The sequence below is a fragment of the Lucilia sericata genome, unplaced genomic scaffold (assembly GCF_015586225.1).
Source record: "Lucilia sericata isolate MDLA Ls3-8-SP2 unplaced genomic scaffold, ASM1558622v1 Contig000865F_arrow, whole genome shotgun sequence".
NCBI classification, from domain to species: Eukaryota; Metazoa; Arthropoda; class Insecta; order Diptera; family Calliphoridae; genus Lucilia; species Lucilia sericata.
Genome location: NW_023994856.1, coordinates 82,310 through 103,914, shown reverse-complemented (window position 1 = coordinate 103,914; position 21,605 = coordinate 82,310). Strand labels below are relative to the sequence as shown.

The 21,605-nt window shown below is 30.6% G+C and overlaps 1 protein-coding gene across 5 annotated transcripts in view; it reads left to right on the top strand.

Annotated features, from left to right (window-relative positions):
• LOC119608658 (A disintegrin and metalloproteinase with thrombospondin motifs 9) overlaps window positions 1-21,605 on the top strand; it is a 185,412-nt gene that overhangs the window by 91,505 nt on the left and 72,302 nt on the right. Inside the window, exon 1 of one of the 5 annotated variants that reach the window (XM_037963164.1) lies at window positions 8,389-8,663. The exons of the other annotated variants lie outside the window; for them this stretch is intronic. The gene's annotated coding sequence lies outside the window, so the exon portion shown is untranslated. Of the gene's footprint in view, window positions 1-8,388; window positions 8,664-21,605 lie in introns of those variants that run through there. 5 annotated transcript variants of the gene reach the window in all.

Here is a 21,605-nt window from a genome sequence, read left to right as displayed (position 1 = left end):
CGTTCGTTTCGTTCGTTTCGTTCGTTCTTTTCGTTCGTTCGTTCGTTCGTTCGTTCGTTCTTTCGTTTCGTTAGTTCGTTCGTTAGTTCGTTCGTTCGTTCGTTCGTTCGTTCGTTTTCGTTCGTTCGTTCGTTTCGTTCGTTCGTTCGTTCGTTTCGTTCGTTCGTTTCGTTCGTTCGTTCGTTCGTTCGTTTGTTCGTTCGTTCGTTCGTTCGTTCGTTCGTTCGTTCGTTCGTTCGTTCGTTCGTTCGTTCGTTCGTTCGTTCGTTCGTTCGTTGTTAGTTCGTTCGTTCGTTTCGTTCGTTCGTTCGTTGTTCGTTCGTTGTCGTTCGTTTGTTCGTTCGTTCGTTCGTTGTTCGTTCGTTCGTTCGTTGTTTGTTCGTTCGTTGAGTTCGTTCGTTCGTTCTTCCCTCGTTTCCCCGAGCGGCGAATGCCGGTCCTTTTTACAAATAAATTTGTACTTCAATTCTGATCTAACCGAGTGATTCCTTCACGTCCCTCGACCTCAGTATCAGTGAATTGTAAACTCTTTGTAAACATGCGTCCGAACAGCTTAAGTTTCATATTCACTACTATTACAAAATTTTCGCTACTAATATCTCATAACTGTACAGATCCATTTTTCCACTATATACTCCTAAAGAGTGTCTGAACACTATCGACTCACAACCTTTGTTACCATTCCCCAATTGACCATTCACTTCGTCCATGACAACTTAAGGTCACCCTTCACGATGGACTGCATGGTTTTCTCTAACATGTATGAAAATATCACACATTTTTTCATTCAACTCCAATCTTAAAACAGTTTTGTATATTAATTCTTATATTTTATACCACCCTCGTACTTTAGTTTCTTTGCTCATTTCAACACTTTTAATTTATTTACTAAAACACATTGGACAATAAATAGACATAAGTATACATTTTTTCATCCAACTGCTAATACCACATGTGGGTTGACCATAAGTCAAATAAAATAGAAAAATTCCTTAAGTATCTAATTCTAATTTATAGATAATTTCAGTTCATATATTTTTCAGCTTTTTTTCGTCATCATATCTCCGCCTTATTTTCAGCTCCTCAACTGTCTATTCATCTGCTAAAGTGCTCGGTGGTCTATGCTCAAAATTCTCTGAATGTTATTTAGCAAATAATTTTTTAACAATTATATGCTTAATCAAAAAATTTTAAATGAAATATTTCTACCAATTTGCATACAGAATTATATATTTTAGTGATTTATTTTTTTATGGCGAATTAAAACACTTCTATGAATTTTTAATAAAAAAAAATTAATTTATAAACAAATAAAATGAATATAAAAGCCATAAAATGATAAATTACTTTTTATAGAATTTCTGTCACTTAAAGAGATTAAATTCTTGTAGTTGCTGCTTAACAATTTGGTGATCGTGTTGAATATACAATAGAATAGAATTTCAAATTTATAAACATAAATATTCATTTTAAGTAGTTTATTTAGTTGGAGGCGGGTCAGTGGCTACAAATGCAGTTATTCTTGTATAATTTATCTTTTTAATTAATAGGTTAGATTAATGTGATATTTAGACAATTTCTTAGAAATTTTATGTTTTCTTTAGCTATTTAAATTGTTATTAATTTCCATAAATTATTAAGAAAAAGTGTTAGTTTAAAGATTAATAATGCATATTCATGAACGTTTATTAAAGTAAATAATTCATTCCAATTATAATGGCAGTTTAACATGCGAGCTATATGTAGAGTATAATTATTTTACTTTTGGATCGTGTCCGTTTTTAATCCGGGTCTAATTTTAAGAATGTTAATCAAAGGTATCGCATTGTTAATAATTTAGTCAATTGCTATGTATATTTAATCTTAAATTTTTCTGTCACGTCAGTCCATCTTAAAAGTATAGACTAGACTATAGACTAGACTATAGATTAGACTATAGACTAGATTATAGATTAGACTATAGATTAGACTATAGATTAGACTATAGACTAGACTATAGAATAGTTTAGACTATAGACTAGACTATAGAATAGACTAGACTTTAGAATAGACTAGACTATAGACTAGACTAGACTTTAGAATAGACTAGACTATAGACTAGACTAGACTAGACTAGACTATAGACTAGACTAGACTAGACTATAGACTAGACTATAGACTAGACTATAGGCTAGACTATAGACTAGACTATAGACTAGACTATAGACTAGACTATAGACTAGACTATAGACTAGACTATAGACTAGACTATAGACTAGACTATAGACTAGACTATAGACTAGACTATAGACTAGACTATAGACTATACTATAGACTAGACTATAGACTATACTATAGACTATACTATAGACTAGACTATAGACTAGACTATAGACTAGACTATAGACTAGACAATAGACTAGACTATAGACTAGACTATAGACTAGACTATAGACTAGACTATAGACTAGACTATAGACTAGACTATAGACTAGACTATAGACTAGACTATAGACTAGACTATAGACTAGACTATAGACTAGACTATAGACTAGACTATAGACTAGACTATAGACTAGACTATAGACTCGACTATAGACTAGACTATAGACTAGACTATAGACTAGACTATAGACTAGACTATAGACTAGACTATAGACTAGACTATAGACTAGACTATAGACTAGACTATAGACTAGACTAGACTATAGACTAGACTATAGACTAGACTATAGACTAGACTATAGACTAGACTATAGACTAGACTATAGACTAGACTATAGACTAGACTATAGACTAGACTATAGACTAGAATATAGACTAGATATAGACTAGACCATAGACTAGACTATAGACTAGACTATAGACTAGACTATAGACTAGACTATAGACTAGACTATAGACTAGACTATAGACTAGACTATAGACTAGACTATAGACTAGACTATAGACTAGACTATAGACTAGACTATAGACTAGACTATAGACTAGACTATAGACTAGACTATAGACTAGACTATAGACTAGACTATAGACTAGACTATAGACTAGACTATAGACTAGACTATAGACTAGACTATAGACTAGACTATAGACTAGACTATAGACTAGACTATAGACTAGACTATAGACTAGACTATAGACTAGACTATAGACTAGACTATAGACTAGACTATAGACTAGACTATAGACTAGACTATAGACTAGACTATAGACTAGACTATAGACTAGACTATAGACTAGACTATAGACTAGACTATAGACTAGACTATAGACTAGACTATAGACTAGACTATAGACTAGACTATAGACTAGACTATAGACTAGACTATAGACTAGACTATAGACTAGACTATAGACTAGACTATAGACTAGACTATAGACTAGACTATAGACTAGACTATAGACTAGACTATAGACTAGACTATAGACTAGACTATAGACTAGACTATAGACTAGACTATAGACTAGACTATAGACTAGACTATAGACTAGACTATAGACTAGACTATAGACTAGACTATAGACTAGACTATAGACTAGACTATAGACTAGACTATAGACTAGACTATAGACTAGACTATAGACTAGACTATAGACTAGACTATAGACTAGACTATAGACTAGACTATAGACTAGACTATAGACTAGACTATAGACTAGACTAGCTAGACTAGACTATAGACTAGACTATAGACTAGACTATAGACTAGACTATAGACTAGATATAGACTAGACTATAGACTAGACTATAGACTAGACTAGACTATAGACTAGACTATAGACTAGACTATAGACTAGACTATAGACTAGACTATAGACTAGACTATAGACTAGACTATAGACTAGACTATAGACTAGACTATAGACTAGACTATAGACTAGACTATAGACTAGACTATAGACTAGACTATAGACTAGACTATAGACTAGACTATAGACTAGACTATAGACTAGACTATAGACTAGACTATAGACTAGACTATAGACTAGACTATAGGACTAGACTATAGACTAGACTATAGACTAGACTATAGACTAGACTATAGACTAGACTATAGACTAGACTATAGACTAGACTATAGACTAGACTATAGACTAGACTATAGACTAGACTATAGACTAGACTATAGACTAGACTATAGACTAGACTATAGACTAGACTATAGACTAGACTATAGACTAGACTATAGACTAGACTATAGACTAGACTACTAGACTAGACTAGACTAGACTATAGACTAGACTATACTAGACTATAGACTAGCTATAGACTAGACTATAGACTAGACTACTAGACTAGAATATAGACTAGAATATAGACTAGACCATAGACTAGCCTACAAACTAGACTATAGACTAGATTATAAACTAGACTATGACTAGATTATAGACTAGACTGACTAGACTATTGCAGTTTTTGTAAAAAAAAAATCCTTCAGTTATGTCCTCCTATTTCTTGCCTATGGGTCTTCTTCATTAATGAACAATTATCAATTTAACTTAACTACTTACTAGTAATGCGATACAGATAGAAATTTCGCTTTAAATTTTTTCCTTAATTTTTAATTTTTTTTGGTTTTATGTGTTACTAATTGATTAATTTCACACGCAGCTGCATATTAGGTGATTAACCGCTAAAGAAATTGCACAAATATCTAAATTGAAAAAATTCCACTATTTTAAAAAATTATTTAAACTTTTAACAAAATCAATATTAATAAATGATAATTTTTTTAAAAATTTATTTGTTTATAAAGTCGTTTAAAAAAATATTATAAATAATTTTGTTAAAAAAAACATTAACTACACCCAGCGAAACTTTCAAATTCAAATGCTAATTTTTTGCCAAAACTGCAGTTTCTAATACATAATTTATGGGAATATTAAACAATTCAAATTGCAAATACACACACGCCTCTCTTAGGGGGGTATTTATTGTTTATAAATTTTTTTCTCTATTTTTTTTGCAACTATTCGTGTTTTAAACAGTTTAAGGAATTAGAAACAAATTTGAAAAAAAAATTAAAAAAAAAAAATTGAGAAAATTTATATACAAAATATCTCACACACATGATTCTTTTAATGAGTAGAGCTAGAAAAAAAAGAGAACAAAATTGTCGGAATATTTGATTTAACAGAACGCACGTTCTAAACAAATTTAGAAAACCAAGGAATCTATTTTCGTACACACGGCTAGCAACTCTTAGCGAAAGAACAACAAAAAAAAATGATCGAGTGAAATAAATGAACTCAGTAGTCAGCCAGCCGGCCCTCAATTTTGAGATTTTGTTTTTGTGGGGGGTTTTTGTAAAAATTTGCCAACAAATGTGTAAAGGAGCAAAACACTAGCGTTCAGTAGTCGTCATATTATTGACTTAAGCAAAATTGAAAAAAAATTATAGCTATCTTTGGGATAGGGGAAAAGGCCAATAAATGACATGAACAAAAAGTCGACTTTAAAAACACCCTACTATAATATCATATTCGATATCATGGAAGGGGTTGTATTTCATTTTACGAAACTGTTTAGTTCAATGACATTAAAAGAAGTATCTTATAAAGCATCATATGATAAAGATATAAGCCTAGTCAACTAATAGATCGGTTGTGCACTTCTTTACGCGGGAACCTTGATCAGTAAATCAACTTTTAGGAGAAATTATCATCAGTAGATTAAGAAATTGATAATCCTGGATGTATGTAATTCTTTAATAGCACCACATTATCGGTATTCGTCAGATTCCCCAAGTCTGTGTTATTGTAGTCGTGCTAGTACACAGAGGGGAAAAAAATATACACGTCTGGTACCAAATTGACACCAAATTCTTCAATAACATCCTTTATATACTTGATATATATACATACAACAACAACATGTAATGTTGACCACGCAACGTTGTCAAGATTGCAACAATTCGTTGTCGCAATCTAAATTTTATGCACATCCGTTGTCTAAAAGTTAACAAACGTGGTAGGCTCACTATTAAGAACAGATTTCGATTTGACAACGTTGGGTGGTCAACATTACATGTTGTTATATATATGTATGTATATACTTGACAACGGATGTTATTGAACAATTTGGTGTCAATTTGGTACCAGTCGTGTATTATATGTTTTTCCCTATGTATAGTTCTATCCCTGCAGTTCGACAAAGAAAAAGTCAGTGATTTCTACTAATGTCTAACCACCTGATTGACTCTAATTCGTCTTTCGTCACGGATGTACTCTTTGTAAACGAGGGTGAAGATAATCGTCACTTTAGTGTCCCCTTTGTAAGCGAGAAAGGGGACACTTAAAAAATACTTGTCTGTCTCTTCGTAACCTATGGGGTGACGATTGACTTCCTCACGGGCAAGCATATGTTAAAATAGCTAGTCTTCTAGACAGTCGGTGGTTAGGGTAGGTTAAATAGTGATTTTGGGTCCGACCGAACTGCTCGGATGTGTCTAGTGAGAATCAAACTATCAAACTAACCATGAACTTACTCACATTGAGAAAACTTCTCCTTTCGTTTCCCATAAGTTTGACGATGTAGGTTAGTTTGGGTTAGGAAGGGTTATGTATCAAAAAGGCTTAACTCTACTACCACTAAGGTCCATTGTTATTTCAATCTTAGAAAGTGAAGAATTAAGAATGGAAAACAGAAAAGGACTGGAAACAGTCGCAGGCCCAAGGAAATCAATATGATTCCTGAATATAAATCGATTCAGGCTCCTAAAGAAGACAATTAGGATAAGTGATCAAAATTCTCTTCTAAGTTTCCAATCAGTCTCTCTACCTATTTCGTCTTAAGATCTAGTGGCAGTGGCTGATGACGTACTTAACTATATCTAGCTCTTCAACATGCTCGTATAAATCCGTTGAGGTGTTAACCCACTTACTGACGAAAGCCCTAATAGAATAATATACCGATTTCAGCCCTCGCAGAGTCCGTACACTACATTTATCTAGTGCAATAAGTATCCTGTGAGCTTTTGCATCAAGTAATGGCCACGAGGACTTATTTATTGTTTAATCCATTCTAATAGTCCAGGACTAAATGATCATTTTGCGGAATTAAACAAGATCAACCTTAAATAGTGACAAATAGGTGGTTTTACCTATCTATGGGTCAAGATTGGAAGCTAATCTTGCCAGATCGTTAGCTTAATTATTACACTGAATAATACATTAGCTAATAACACTTAGACCCTTTCTACATTATAGATCTATGCAAGAACGCACCGAACGACAAATAGGTGGTTTTACCCTCCCTCGAGTCAAGATTCAAAGCTAACCTTGCCAAATCGTCAGCTTAATCATTACCATGGACAATACATTGTTCAGATAGCTATTAACACTTAGATCCTTTTCTACATTATAGGTCTATGCAAGAACCCAACGAGAGATATATTAAAGCTTTTAGTGTAGTAGTGTAGGCTATAGCTACTTCAGCCAACCGGTAGCATAGTTGCGTTAAATTTTCAAATCAATTGCAGTATAGAATTGTATACTAAAAATACATCTCTTAAAACAGTTGATATGAACTGAGTAGAATAATTGATTAAAATGCTAAAATAAAATGTTTTCTGTTTCTAACAAACCGGCGTCTTAAACACCTTTTGGCACCTCTATTAGCCGGTTGTTTAGAAGAACTAAATAAAAAAACAAATGAGAAACTACAAACGAAAAAAAATTTAACCGAAAGAACCCCATGAGGGGGTACAAGGTACACTAAACACCACGCAACACTCAATACTTTTTTTCAAATTCAATTTTATTTATTTTGTTTAAACAAAAAAAATATTTTTTTTTGCCTGCACGTTGATCTAAACAAATCGGGAGATTATTATGCTCCCCCAAAATAATATATATATGTATGAAAAAAATTTAACTCAATTTAAAACAAATTCAGCCAAAGAATTTCGCAAACATTTTGTCGATCAGTCTTATTTCGATTATCGCTCTAGCTCGGCGGCAGCGACATACAAACGGTTCGCATACAAATTTCAATACAAAATTTTGACGGTTGCTTAGTATTTGAAATAATTTTTTTTTGTATTAAATTTAAAACACGAAAACTATAAGTTTTTCTTATTATTTTGAAAATAAATTTCAATATTATTTTTTTCGGCCGTACACAGATTGTAAAGTCGTCTGCCGTTTGTTTGAAAACAAATTTTGTAAAACAAAATTTTTGTCGTTTTTTGTTGTCACTTAAGGCGGAAGTGTGTCATTAAAAATTTGTTACATGAATTATTTGTTACACAAATATATTTACAAAAAAATAATATATTAAACGAATATTTTTGTTTTTGCAAAAATACTTAAATACATAAATATTATTATAAAATACTAAGAAAAATTATTTGCTTAAAAATAATTTAAAAAAATAAATTGCATAATTAATGCACGTTTATCAAAAATGTTTATGAAATTCTATAATTTAAAAAAGGAAATTATTTATTTAAAAAAATAATAAAACTATAAATTAAATTAATTTTAACATTTAAAACCAAAGGTTGTGTTTGAAATATTTAAAACTTATAAAAATAATGAAAATTTAAAAAAATTAAAAAAAGTGCCAAACTTTTTTTTTTTTTAAATACTTTTTATAAAGTGTTAAAAAGTATTCTATTGGAATTTTTGTGTTTTGAAATTTATCGATTTTTATTTGAACGAAATACGAGCGTTTTAAGGTGGGTTGTTTTATTTAAGTTTTTGTGTTTATTTGTTGTTGCTTTTATTAAGTGTAAATATTTAAAATGTTTAGAATTTTGAGGATTTTTTTATTCTGCTTTCTTTATAAATCTTTGTTAAAAGTCTTGCTGACAGTAGAAATCATTCAACACTTTTCATTTAAATATTTGGCGGAAGATAAGAAAAATATGTGAAATTAAAAGGGAAATTATAGTTGTGATAAAAGGAATCTCAACACTTGCAGTTTGAGGTTTATGTTAATGAATTCGCCAAATAAAAGGTGTATGTAAAACAACAAGAAAAACTTCAAAGTAATTTACAAAAAAAAGATTCCAAAAAATATTAAGTGAAAGTGATTTTAACTAGAACAAATTGAATTTATCCCTTTATGCTTATATTCTATATTGCCGAAAGTACGCCTATAATAAACGATAAGTCCTGACAAAAGTCAAGATTACCGTCACTACTAAAGTTTAGTCTATGTTATTATCAGGTCAGTTCTGATTATATTTAGACCTGACTATAGTTTATAATCCTGACTTTAGCCTAAAGTCCTAACTATAGTCTGTAGTCCTGACTATAGTCAATAATAGGACGTTTCGTTAATATAACTAGACCATTCAGTTCTAGTTATATTATAGTTCAGTCCTAGTTCAGTTCTAGTTCAGTTCTAGTTCAGTTTTAGTTCAGTTCTAGTTCAGTTCTAGTTCAGTTCTAGTTCAGTTCTAGTTCAGTTCTAGTTCAGTTCTAGTTCAGTTCTAGTTCAGTTCTAGTTCAGTTCTAGTTCAGTTCTAGTTCAGTTCTAGTTCAGTTCTAGTTCAGTTCTAGTTCAGTTCTAGTTCAGTTCTAGCTCAGTTCTAGTTCAGTTCTAGTTCAGTTCCAGTTCAGTTCTAGTTCAGTTCTAGTTCAGTTCTAGTTCAGTTCTAGTTCAGTTCTAGTTCAGTTCTAGTTCAGATCTAGTTCAGTTCTAGTTCAGTTCTAGTTCAGTTCTAGTTCAGTTCTAGTTCAGTTCTAGTTCAGTTCTAGTTCAGTTCTAGTTCAGTCTAGTTCAGTTCTAGTTCAGTTCTAGTTCAGTTCTAGTTCAGTTCTAGTTCAGTTCTAGTTCAGTTCTAGTTCAGTTCTAGTTCAGTTTAGTTCAGTTCTAGTTCAGTTCTAGTTCAGTTCTAGTTCAGTTCTAGTTCAGTTCTAGTTCAGTTCTTAGTTCAGTTCTAGTTCAGTTCTAGTTCAGTTCTAGTTCTGTTCTAGTTCTGTTCTAGTTCTAGTTCTAGTTCAGTTCTAGTTCAGTTCTAGTTCATGTTCTAGTTAGTTCTAGTTCTAGTTCTGTTCTAGTTCATGTTCTAGTTCTTTCTAGTTCTGTTCTAGTTCTGTTCTAGTTCTGTTCTAGTTCTGTTCTAGTTCTGTTCTAGTTCTGTTCTAGTTCTGTCTAGTTCTAGTCTGTTCTAGTTCTGTTCTAGTTCTAGCTTCTAGTTCTGTTCTAGTTCTGTTCTAGTTCTGTTCTAGTTCTGTTCTAGTTCTGTTCTGTTCTAGTTCTGTTCTAGTTCTGTTCTAGTTCTGTTCTAGTTCTGTTCTAGTTCTGTTCTAGTTCTGTTCTAGTTCTGTTCTAGTTCTGTTCTAGTTCTGTTCTAGTTCTGTTCTAGTTCTGTTCTAGTTCTGTTCTAGTTCTGTTCTAGTTCTGTTCTAGTTCTGTTCTAGTTCTGTTCTAGTTCTGTTCTAGTTCTGTTCTAGTTCTGTTCTAGTTCTGTTCTAGTTCTGTTCTAGTTCTGTTCTAGTTCTGTTCTAGTTCTGTTCTAGTTCTGTTCTAGTTATGTTCTAGTTGTGTTCTAGTTCATTTCTTGTTCAGATCTAATTCTAAACTAATGTTCCTATTTGTAGATTAATATCCATATTAAAAAGTTGCGGAGAGAGGTGAACAATATATTTCTGCGATTAAATATTTTGCTGGGTTATAGAATCATATGAAAAGCTCATTACATATTCCCAGCAGACACTTTAACAAGCCATCAAAAAATTGTTAATAAATTGTTTGTTGTCGTCGTTAAGATTCATACAACAAAATGAATTAAATTTAAAATTTAAAATTCAATTGCAATGTTAAATATGCAAACACAAAATTTTATTATTATTTTATAGATTTCCAAACAACAACCAATATGGTTAAAACAAAAAAAAATTTTATTTTTAATATTTTTATTTGACAAGGTGTGTCAAATTTTATGGCAGAGAAGGCGCCTCTTAATAATTTAATAGCAGTACATTAAATGTATTTAAAAAAGTAAATAATTTTACAAAAATTAAAATAATTGTAAATAAAATTAATAAAAATAACACTTCCCTTAAAGATACTTTACTTTATTTTATATGTTTTATCGTTTTTGTTGTTGTTGTTTTAATTTTTTGTCCATATTGTCATAATAAATTAATAATTCATTAAGTCTTCCTTAAAGTTTAATGACCACTACATCCATCACCATCTCAATCACCATGACCACAATCAATTTTTTTTTTCGTTTAAACTTTTTTTTGTGGGTTTCAGTTTCGTGAAGCATATTTTATGAGACGGTTGATTCTTGTGAACGTTCGATTGGTTTTTGGTTTCTTTAACTAAAAGAAGAAAAAAATATTTATATTGAAATTAATCAATTTCATTTTTGGCAGTCATGCAGTCGTTTCTTCGTTATTTATTTGATTTAAACATTTTTCTCTCTATAAATTGTGTCAATTATCAACAAAATTAATTATCAAACAAAAAATACAAGAATTTGCAACCGGCAATTCGAGTGAAAAAAATCCACATAAAATAAAGTGTGTTTTAAAGACCATTAAATTTTTTATGGTTTTTATGTAAAAAAAATAAAATCGCATTTATTTATAAAAAGCTAAAATTATCAAGATTTTATTTGAGTCTCAAATTGAGGTGAATGCAGCCAAAATAATACATATTGCAAGAATAACCAAATAATGTTGAATGTTTAACAAAATCATTAATATTAAGTATACGCTACAGTGTGTTGTAAAATTGAGTGTCAATAAATTAAATAATAGTGAACAGCAAAACATGGAGCTTCAAAATAAAGTACTTTCCGTCAGCAATACCCTGTTATTTTTTCAGGTAATCTTGCAGATAAAAAAATTTTGAGGTATACGGCATACTAGCTCAGTTCCGGGCAGTTCTAGTTGAGTTCCAGTTCAGTTCTAGTTCAGTTCTAATTCAGTTCTAATTCAGTTCTAGTTCAGTTCTAGTTCAGTTCTAGTTCAGTTCTAGTTCGGTTCTAGTTCAGTTCTAATTCAGTTCTAGTTCAGTTCTAGTTCAGTTCTAGTTCAGTTCTAGTTCAGTTCTAGTTCAGTTCTAGTTCAGTTCTAGTTCAGTTCTAGTTCAGTTCTAGTTCAGTTCTAGTTCAGTTCTAGTTCAGTTCTAGTTCAGTTCTAGTTCAGTTCTAGTTCAGTTCTAGTTCAGTTCTAGTTTAGTTCTAGTTCAGTTCTAGTTCAGTTCTAGTTCAGTTCTAGTTCAGTTCTAGTTCAGTTCTAGTTCAGTTCTAGTTCAGTTCTAGTTCAGTTCTAGTTCAGTTCTAGTTCAGTTCTAGTTCAGTTCTAGTTTAGTTCTAGTTCAGTTCTAGTTCAGTTCTAGTTCAGTTCTAGTTCAGCTCTAGTTCAGTTCTAGTTCAGTTCTAGTTCAGTTCTAGTTCAGTTCTAGTTCTAGTTCAGTTCTAGTTCAGTTCTAGTTCAATTCTAGTTCAATTCTAGTTAAGTTCTAGTTAAGTTCTAGTTAAGTTCTAGTTCAGTTCTAGTTCAGTTCTAGTTCAGTTCTAGTTCAGTTCTAGTTCAGTTCTAGTTCAGTTCTAGTTCAGTTCTAGTTCAGTTCTAGTTCAGTTCTAGTTCAGTTCTAGTTCAGTTCTAGTTCAGTTCTAGTTCAGTTCTAGTTCAGTTCTAGTTCAGTTCTAGTTCAGTTCTAGTTCAGTTCTAGTTCAGTTCTAGTTCAGTTCTAGTTCAGTTCTAGTTCAGTTCTAGTTCAGTTCTAGTTCAGTTCTAGTTCAGTTCTAGTTCAGTTCTAGTTCAGTTCTAGTTCAGTTCTAGTTCAGTTCTAGTTCAGTTCTAGTTCAGTTCTAGTTCAGTTCTAGTTCAGTTCTAGTTCAGTTCTAGTTCAGTTCTAGTTCAGTTCTAGTTCAGTTCTAGTTCAGTTCTAGTTCAGTTCTAGTTCAGTTCTAGTTCAGTTCTAGTTCAGTTCTAGTTCAGTTCTAGTTCAGTTCTAGTTCAGTTCTAGTTCAGTTCTAGTTCAGTTCTAGTTCAGTTCTAGTTCAGTTCTAGTTCAGTTCTAGTTCAGTTTTAGTTCAGTTTAGTTCAGTTCAAGTTCAGTTCAAGTTCAGTTCTAGTTCAGTTCTTGTTCAGTTCTAGTTCAGTTCTAGTTCAGTTCTAGTTCAGTTCTAGTTCAGTTCTAGTTCAGTTCTAGTTCAGTTCTAGTTCAGTTCTAGTTCAGTTCTAGTTCAGTTCTAGTTCAGTTCTAGTTCAGTTCTAGTTCAGTTCTAGTTCAGTTCTAGTTCAGTTCTAGTTCAGTTCAGTTCTAGTTCAGTTCTAGTTCAGTTCTAGTTCAGTTCTAGTTCAGTTCTAGTTCAGTTCTAGTTCAGTTCTAGTTCAGTTCTAGTTCAGTTCTAGTTCAGTTCTAATTCAGTTCTAGTTCAGTTCTAGTTCTAGTTCAGTTCTAGTTCAGTTCTAGTTCAGTTCTAGTTCAGTTCTAGTTCAGTTCTAGTTCAGTTCTAGTTCAGTTCTAGTTCAGTTCTAGTTCAGTTCTAGTTCAGTTCTAGTTCAGTTCTAGTTCAGTTCTAGTTCAGTTCTAGTTCAGTTCTAGTTCAGTTCTAGTTCAGTTCTAGTTCAGTTCTAGTTCAGTTCTAGTTCAGTTCTAGTTCAGTTCTAGTTCAGTTCTAGTTCAGTTCTAGTTCAGTTCTAGTTCAGTTCTAGTTCAGTTCTAGTTCAGTTCTAGTTCAGTTCTAGTTCGTTCTAGTTCAGTTCTAGTTCAGTTCTAGTTCAGTTCTAGTTCAGTTCTAGTTCAGTTCTAGTTCAGTTCTAGTTCAGTTCTAGTTCAGTTCTAGTTCAGTTCTAGTTCAGTTCTAGTTCAGTTCTAGTTCAGTTCTAGTTCAGTTCTAGTTCAGTTCTAGTTCAGTTCTAGTTCAGTTCTAGTTCAGTTCTAGTTCAGTTCTAGTTCAGTTCTAGTTCAGTTCTAGTTCAATTCTTATTTAGTATAGTGAGATCAGTGTCCATATAATTTTATTTAACACTGTTTCCTATATCTAAATTAAAATTTTTACAACATTGCAGTTGTTTTAAAAATTCTGTCATAAAACTCATACCCCCTGTTATGAAAACATTTGTATGCAAATTTTTCTATGTTCAAGTATTAATTTTTGTGCAAATAAAACATTTATCAATTGTCTGCAGTCACTTGTTTATTTGTATGTATTTTTATGTAGTTGATTATTAATTAATTATTAATAAAGAATAATAATAGATAAATAAATACTATTGTTTATTAAATCTTGTCTTGTTGAAAGAAAACAAATGCAAATGGCTGAACATTTAAACAAGTGACTGTAAAAATAACAACCGTTATAAGATTTGAAAAATAAAGAACAACCAGTAGGAAAGAAATATCATTTCCGGCATACAAATGGATTTAAATAAAATTATTATTAAACAATAATAATAATAATACTTTTTGTACTTTATTTATGTAAAAATTTTAAATAAAAATAATGAATTTTATGTTAATAATATTTTTAAGTAAAATTAATGACCATACTTTTTTGTGTCTCTTTTCCACGGTTTAAATAAATTAACTGCACTAGTTTGCATTGTTTCAATTTAATTAAGAATAATGAAATTTATACTTTATACGTTTTTGATTTATTTATGCCGGATCTGGTTTATGGTGTGTGTTTGGCGGTTCCTTTTTCCGTCTTTTCTTATTTTAAAAAAATACGACAATTATATTTTTAATGAATAATAATTTTTAAAATCTTTAAGAATTTAAAAATTCCTTTGTATAAAAAATTATTTTATTTGTTTTTTTTTTTTTTTTTTGTTGTTATTTCCTTTTTAAAAATGAATTTCATTTTTTGCGGTTTGAGAAAAAAATCTAAAAATATGTTCTTAAAAAAATGAATGTGTATTAAAAAATTATAATTTATAAAGCTTGAGATTTTTAAAGATTAAAACTCTTAAAATATTTTTTTAAGTGTCATGAAAAATTAGTTGTCTCTATAAAATTAGTAAAAAATTTTTAGAATTTTAGTTTTTACCATAAAAACTGCAAATGAACTAAATTAAGATTGTCATAAATGTTTGTGTGACATTAAGCGTTTCAAATTCTTAATTAAATCACAAGATTTTTCTATTATATCATTATAATGTTAATTAAAATATTGTTACGTTTTTGATTAATTAATTTTATTTCCTTTTCATTTCAGGTAAGAAATGGTTTCCTTTCTAAATTAATTTAAAAGATTGTAAGTATGAAATTAAAAGCACTTCTCTCCTCGCTTGATTCCATAAAGGAATTCAAAAGAATATTTTTGTTGTTTTTTATTAATTCTGAGTTAAAGATCAGAAAGTTATAGATCAATCTTAATATTAAGCAAATGGTCTTACCTACATCATTTTGTAGTATAGATAAGTCAATAACCTTAGAATAACTATAGATCAGTTAGTCTATATATTATAGTCTGGAATATAGATAAGTTTATAGTCATGACTGTATATCAGTCTATATTTGGAATATAGATCAGTCCATAATCTTAACTATAGATGAGTCTTAGGCCTTAACTATAGCTCTAACTATTAACCTTGTCTATAGTCTTTTGATGAATCTATGATTATATATCTATAATCATGATTACAGATCTGTTTATCATTCTATAATTATGACTATGGGTTAGTCAACAGCATTGACTAAAATTTAGTCTTTAGCACTGACAATGGATCTATGACTATGGATCTGAACCTATCACTATAGATCAGTCTAAAATCTTGACTATAGACCAGTTTATAGTCCTGATTATGGATCAGTTTATGGCTTCAATTGTATTGACTGATCAGTCAATGTCCTTTACTTTAGTTCGGTCTATAGTCTTAACTGTAAATCAGTTTATAGTCTGACTATAGATCAATGTGTAGTCTGGACTATAGATCAGTTTTAGTTAAGTTCTATTTCAGTTCTAGTTTCTATAGAGAAACATTTTTTCTTTAAAGGCATGTAGAAAATATAGAAAAGTGTCTCGTATAGAAAAGTTTGTTTCTGTGGGGCACATTTCAATAAAGAGAAGTGTCTTCTTTAGAGATACATCTATATATATTAGTCTATAGTCTGACTCTAGTTCTAGTTGTAGTTCAGTTCTAGTTTAGTTCAAGTTCTAGTTAGTTCTAGTTCAGTTCTAGTTCAGTTCTAGTTCAGTTCTAGTTCAGTTCTAGTTCAGTTCTAGTTCAGTTCTAGTTCAGTTCTAGTTCAGTTCTAGTTCAGTCTAGTTCAGTTCTAGTTCAGTTCTAGTTCAGTTCTAGTTCAGTTCTAGTTCAGTTCTAGTTCAGTTCTAGTTCAGTTCTAGTTCAGTTCTAGTTCAGTTCTAGTTCAGTTCTAGTTCAGTTCTAGTTCAGTTCTAGTTCAGTTCTAGTTCAGTTCTAGTTCAGTTCTAGTTCAGTTCTAGTTCAGTTCTAGTTCAGTTCTAGTTCAGTTCTAGTTCAGTTCTAGTTCAGTTCTAGTTCAGTTCTAGTTCAGTTCTAGTTCAGTTCTAGTTCAGTTCTAGTTCAGTTCTAGTTCAGTTCTAGTTCTAGTTCAGTTCTAGTTCAGTTCTAGTTCAGTTCTAGTTCAGTTCTAGTTCAGTTCTAGTTCAGTTCTAGTTCTAGTTCAGTTCTAGTTCAGTTCTAGTTCAGTTCTAGTTCAGTTCTAGTTCAGTTCTAGTTCAGTTCTAGTTCAGTCTAGTTCAGTTCTAGTTCAGTTCTAGTTCAGTTCTAGTTCAGTTCTAGTTCAGTTCTAGTTCAGTTCTAGTTCAGTTCTAGTTCAGTTCCAGTTCAGTTCTAGTTCAGTTCTAGTTCAGATCTTGTTCAGTTCTAGTTGAGTTCTAGTTCAGTTCTAGTTTAGCTCTAGTTCAGTTCTAGTTCAGTTCTAATTCAGTTCTAGTTCAGTTTTAGCTCAGTTCTAGTTCAGTTCTAGTTTAGTTCTAGTTCAGTTCTAGTTTAGTTCCAGTTCAGTTCTAGTTCAGTTCTACTTCAGTTCTAGTTCAGTTCTAGTTCACTTCTAGTTCACTTCTAGTTCAGTTCTTGTTCAGTTCTAGTTCAGTTCTAGTTCAGTTCTAGTTAAGTTCTAGTTCAGTTCTAGTTCAGTTCTAGTTCAGTTCTAGTTCAGTTCTAGTTCAGTTCTAGTTCAGTTCTAGTTCAGTTCTAGTTCAGTTCTAGTTCAGTTCTAGTTCAGTTCTAGTTCAGTTCTAGTTCAGTTCTAGTTCAGTTCTAGTTCAGTTCTAGTTCAGTTCTAGTTCAGTTCTAGTTCAGTTCTAGTTCAGTTCTAGTTCAGTTCTAGTTCAGTTCTAGTTCTAGTTCAGTTCTAGTTCAGTTCTAGTTCAGTTCTAGTTCAGTTCTAGTTCAGTTCTAGTTCAGTTCTAGTTCAGTTCTAGTTCAGTTCTAGTTCAGTTTCTAGTTCAGTTCTAGTTCAGTTCTAGTTCAGTTCTAGTTCAGTTCTAGTTCTGTTCTAGTTCAGTTCTAGTTCAGTTCTAGTTCAGTTCTAGTTCAGTTCTAGTTCAGTTCTAGTTCAGTTCTAGTTCAGTTCTAGTTCTAGTTCAGTTCTAGTTCTAGTTCAGTTCTAGTTCAGTTCTAGTTCAGTTCTAGTTCAGTTCTAGTTCAGTTCTAGTTCAGTTCTAGTTCAGTTCTAGTTCAGTTCTAGTTCAGTTCTAGTTCAGTTCTAGTTCAGTTCTAGTTCAGTTCTAGTTCAGTTCTAGTTCAGTTCTAGTTCAGTTCTAGTTCAGTTCTAGTTCAGTTCTAGTTCAGTTCTAGTTCAGTTCTAGTTCAGTTCTAGTTCAGTTCTAGTTCAGTTCTAGTTCAGTTCTAGTTCAGTTCTAGTTCAGTTCCAGTTCTAGTTCAGTTCTAGTTCAGATCTTGTTCAGTTCTAGTTGAGTTCTAGTTCAGTTCTAGTTTAGCTCTAGTTCAGTTCTAGTTCAGTTCTAATTCAGTTCTAGTTCAGTTTTAGCTCAGTTCTAGTTCAGTTCTAGTTTAGTTCTAGTTCAGTTCTAGTTTAGTTCCAGTTCAGTTCTAGTTCAGTTCTACTTCAGTTCTAGTTCAGTTCTAGTTCACTTCTAGTTCACTTCTAGTTCAGTTCTTGTTCAGTTCTAGTTCAGTTCTAGTTCAGTTCTAGTTCAGTTCTAGTTAAGTTCTAGTTCAGTTCTAGTTCAGTTCTAGTTCAGTTCTAGTTCAGTTCTAGTTCAGTTCTAGTTCAGTTCTTGTTCAGTTCTTGTTCAGTTCTAGTTCAGTTCTAGTTCAGTTCTAGTTCAGTTCTAGTTCAGTTCTAGTTCAGTTCTAGTTCAGTTCTTGTTGAGTTCTAGTTCAGTTCTAGTTCAGTTCTAGTTCAGTTCTAGTTCAGTTCTAGTTCAGTAGTTCTAGTTGAGTTCTAGTTCAGTTCTAGTTCAGTTCTAGTTCAGTTCTAGTTCAGTTCTAGTTCAGTTCTAGTTCAGTTCTAGTTCAGTTCTAGTTCAGTTCTAGTTCAGTTCTAGTTCAGTTCTAGTTCTAGTTCAGTTCTAGTTCAGATCTAGTTCAGTTCTAGTTCTAGTTCAGTTCTAGTTCAGATCTAGTTCAGTTCTAGTTCAGTTCTAGTTCACTTCTAGTTCAGTTCTAGTTCAGTTCTAGTTCAGTTCTAGTTCAATTCTAATTCTGTTTTAATTCAATTCTAGTTCATTTCTAGTCCTGTTCTACTTTAGTTCTGGTTCAGTTCTAGTTAAGTTTGTTGTAGATCTCAAAATCTCTCTATATCCAAAACATTTATTTATTTTTTACCTTCCGGTTCATTAAACTATTTCAAGTTCACGACACCCCGGTTCAAAGGACTATTTGAATTTCCAAACACCTGTCAAAATGTCATTTAGTTCATCAGTCTCCAAAACAAAACAAAGAATTCAAGGTTGAATGACATTTCCAGCCATCCATTTCCTCTCGTTTTTACTCCGTACTTGACCCATTTGTGGGACATAAACATTTTTAAAGGCAATTTGTTTATTTTAAAAGAGAAGAAAGCTTTATAGTAATATTTCAAAAAAAATATCACATAGGAAAAAAAGAATTCGACAAATTTCTCTTGCATCATAACTCATTTCAGTTTTAGCAAAAAAAAAAAAATATATATTAAAATAAATAATAAATAAATGGGTATATTTAGAGACACACACAGTTCACATTTTAAGTTTTTTTTGTTGTTGTTCACTAACAGATTTAAAAATATAAATTTTGAATTTCTATAATTTTTCAAAACAAATTTGTTTAAAATAATTTTAGTTCATATTTTCCGTTAAAATTTTTGTTTGCTTGTTTTTTCTGAAATTTATCGTACTCATATTGCGGTTTTTGTTTATAAATTTTTACGAAAATTGTATAAAATTTATTTGAAAATTTGAAAAAATATATTTTTAGTTTAAGGGTGTGTTTAGTTTATTTTTGCTCTATAAACTTCTACTGGACCATGTACAATTCAATGTTTGATTTTGGCAAAATTTTCAATTTCCTTGCAACTTTGTTGTTTGGTTTTTAAGCAAATTATAGAAATTTAGTTTTATACATTATAATAAGTATAAATAAGATTATTTTGGATTTGTTTTAGGATTTTGTTTAGTTTTTTAAATATTTGCCAAGATTACTTAGCAAAAATTTTAATTTGTTTGCTGCATTTATTTTTAGTTTTTTTTTTTTTTTTTTTTTAAATTGTTTGTGGGTTTTATGTTTTGTTTAATATATTTTTTTTATTGTTTTCAATATTAATTAAAATATTTTTGAAAAAAAGATTTATAATTTTATTATAAACAAATTTTAAGATTTAATTTAAAATACTTTTAAAAGCAAAATTGTTTAAAAAAGTACTTTGTGGAGGTTAATAAATTAAAATTAAATTAAGTATTCTATGGTTATATAAATATTTAAAGTATTTTAAAATATTTGCAATTTTTTAAAATATTTTTTAAATCAAAACACAAATAAAAATACTTTAATGGGATCAAATATCATTCAGAAGTCTTTGAAAGTATAAATAAGAGTAATGGATCCCCTTCATAATAATCATTAGAGCAGGACAGTCTTGTATCAGTCTCCTTCTCTCTACAAAAAATGCACGTAAAACAACACTTAAGTAATTGAGAGATATTTTCAATGTTAGTCATAACATATCCGTGATATAGAATCATAAATTGTCAAAAAGTAAGAGTTTCTATTCTTGTAGAGAGTTACGATATTCCTTATATCTTGTATTTATAGAAATCTCTTGTATCTTTTGAAAATACACTTTTCTCTAACACTTTGACTTTGAACTCTTTTTCTATAGATAATTTGCACAAAACTAACATTTAATTTAAAATTCCTTTATATATGAAGGAAAAATCTTTTAAAATTGATTCTATTTCAGTTCAATATTTGAACTACAACTAATAAATTTATTTAAATGTATAATATGTGTTATAAAAAAGAACATACTGCTGATATTTTTAAAAATTATTAAATAATATATTTCACACTAAATTTAGATTGTTTAATGCCAATTTATGAGACAGACAGAAAAATTATTACAAGAAAAATTAAAAAAATAAAAATATATAAATAAATAAAATTAAGCACATGTTGTTTTCAGAAATGTTAAACAAGCCAAAAAACACTAGTAACAGCAACTACAGCAACAAATTTATATTAAATAATACTACAAACGAATAACCCAGCAAAATGTTTTGGTATGATATTAAAAATATCAAATTTGAGAAAAATTTTAAATTCACAATAGATTAGATCGAAAAGAATAAACAAATATAGACTGGACTATATACAATACTACAGACTAAACTATAGACTAGACTATAGGCTAGACTATATACTAGACTATAGACTAACTATAGCCTAGAATATAGACTATATACTAGACTATAGACTAGACTGTAGACTAGACTATAGGCTAAACTATATACTAGAACATAGAATAACTACAGCCTAGAATATATAGACTATAACCTGGAATATAGACTATAGACTAGACAATGGACTTGACTGTAGACTAGACTAGACTAGACTATAGGCTAGACTATATACTAGACTATAGACTAACTATAGCCTAGAATATAGACTATAGACCAGACTATAGACTAGACTATAGACCAGACTATAGACTAGACTATAGACAAGACTATCGACTAGACTATAGACTAGACTATAGACTAGACTATAGACTAGACTATAGACTAGACTATAGACTAGACTATAGAATAGACTATAGACTAGACTATAGACTAGACTATAGACTAGACTATAGACTAGACTATAGACTAGACTATAGACTAGACTATAGACTAGACTAGACTAGACTAGACTAGACTATAGACTAGACTATAGACTAGACTATAGACTAGACTATAGACTAGACTATAGACTAGACTATAGACTAGACTATAGACTAGACTATAGACTAGACTATAGACTAGACTATAGACTAGACTATAGACTAATAGACTAGACTATAGACTAGACTATAGACTAGACTATAGACTAGACTATAGACTAGACTATAGACTAGACTATAGACTAGACTATAGACTAGACTATAGACTAGACTATAGACTAGACTATAGACTAGACTATAGACTAGACTATAGACTAGACTATAGACTAGACTATAGACTAGACTATAGACTAGACTATAGCTAGACTATAGACTAGACTATAGACTAGACTAT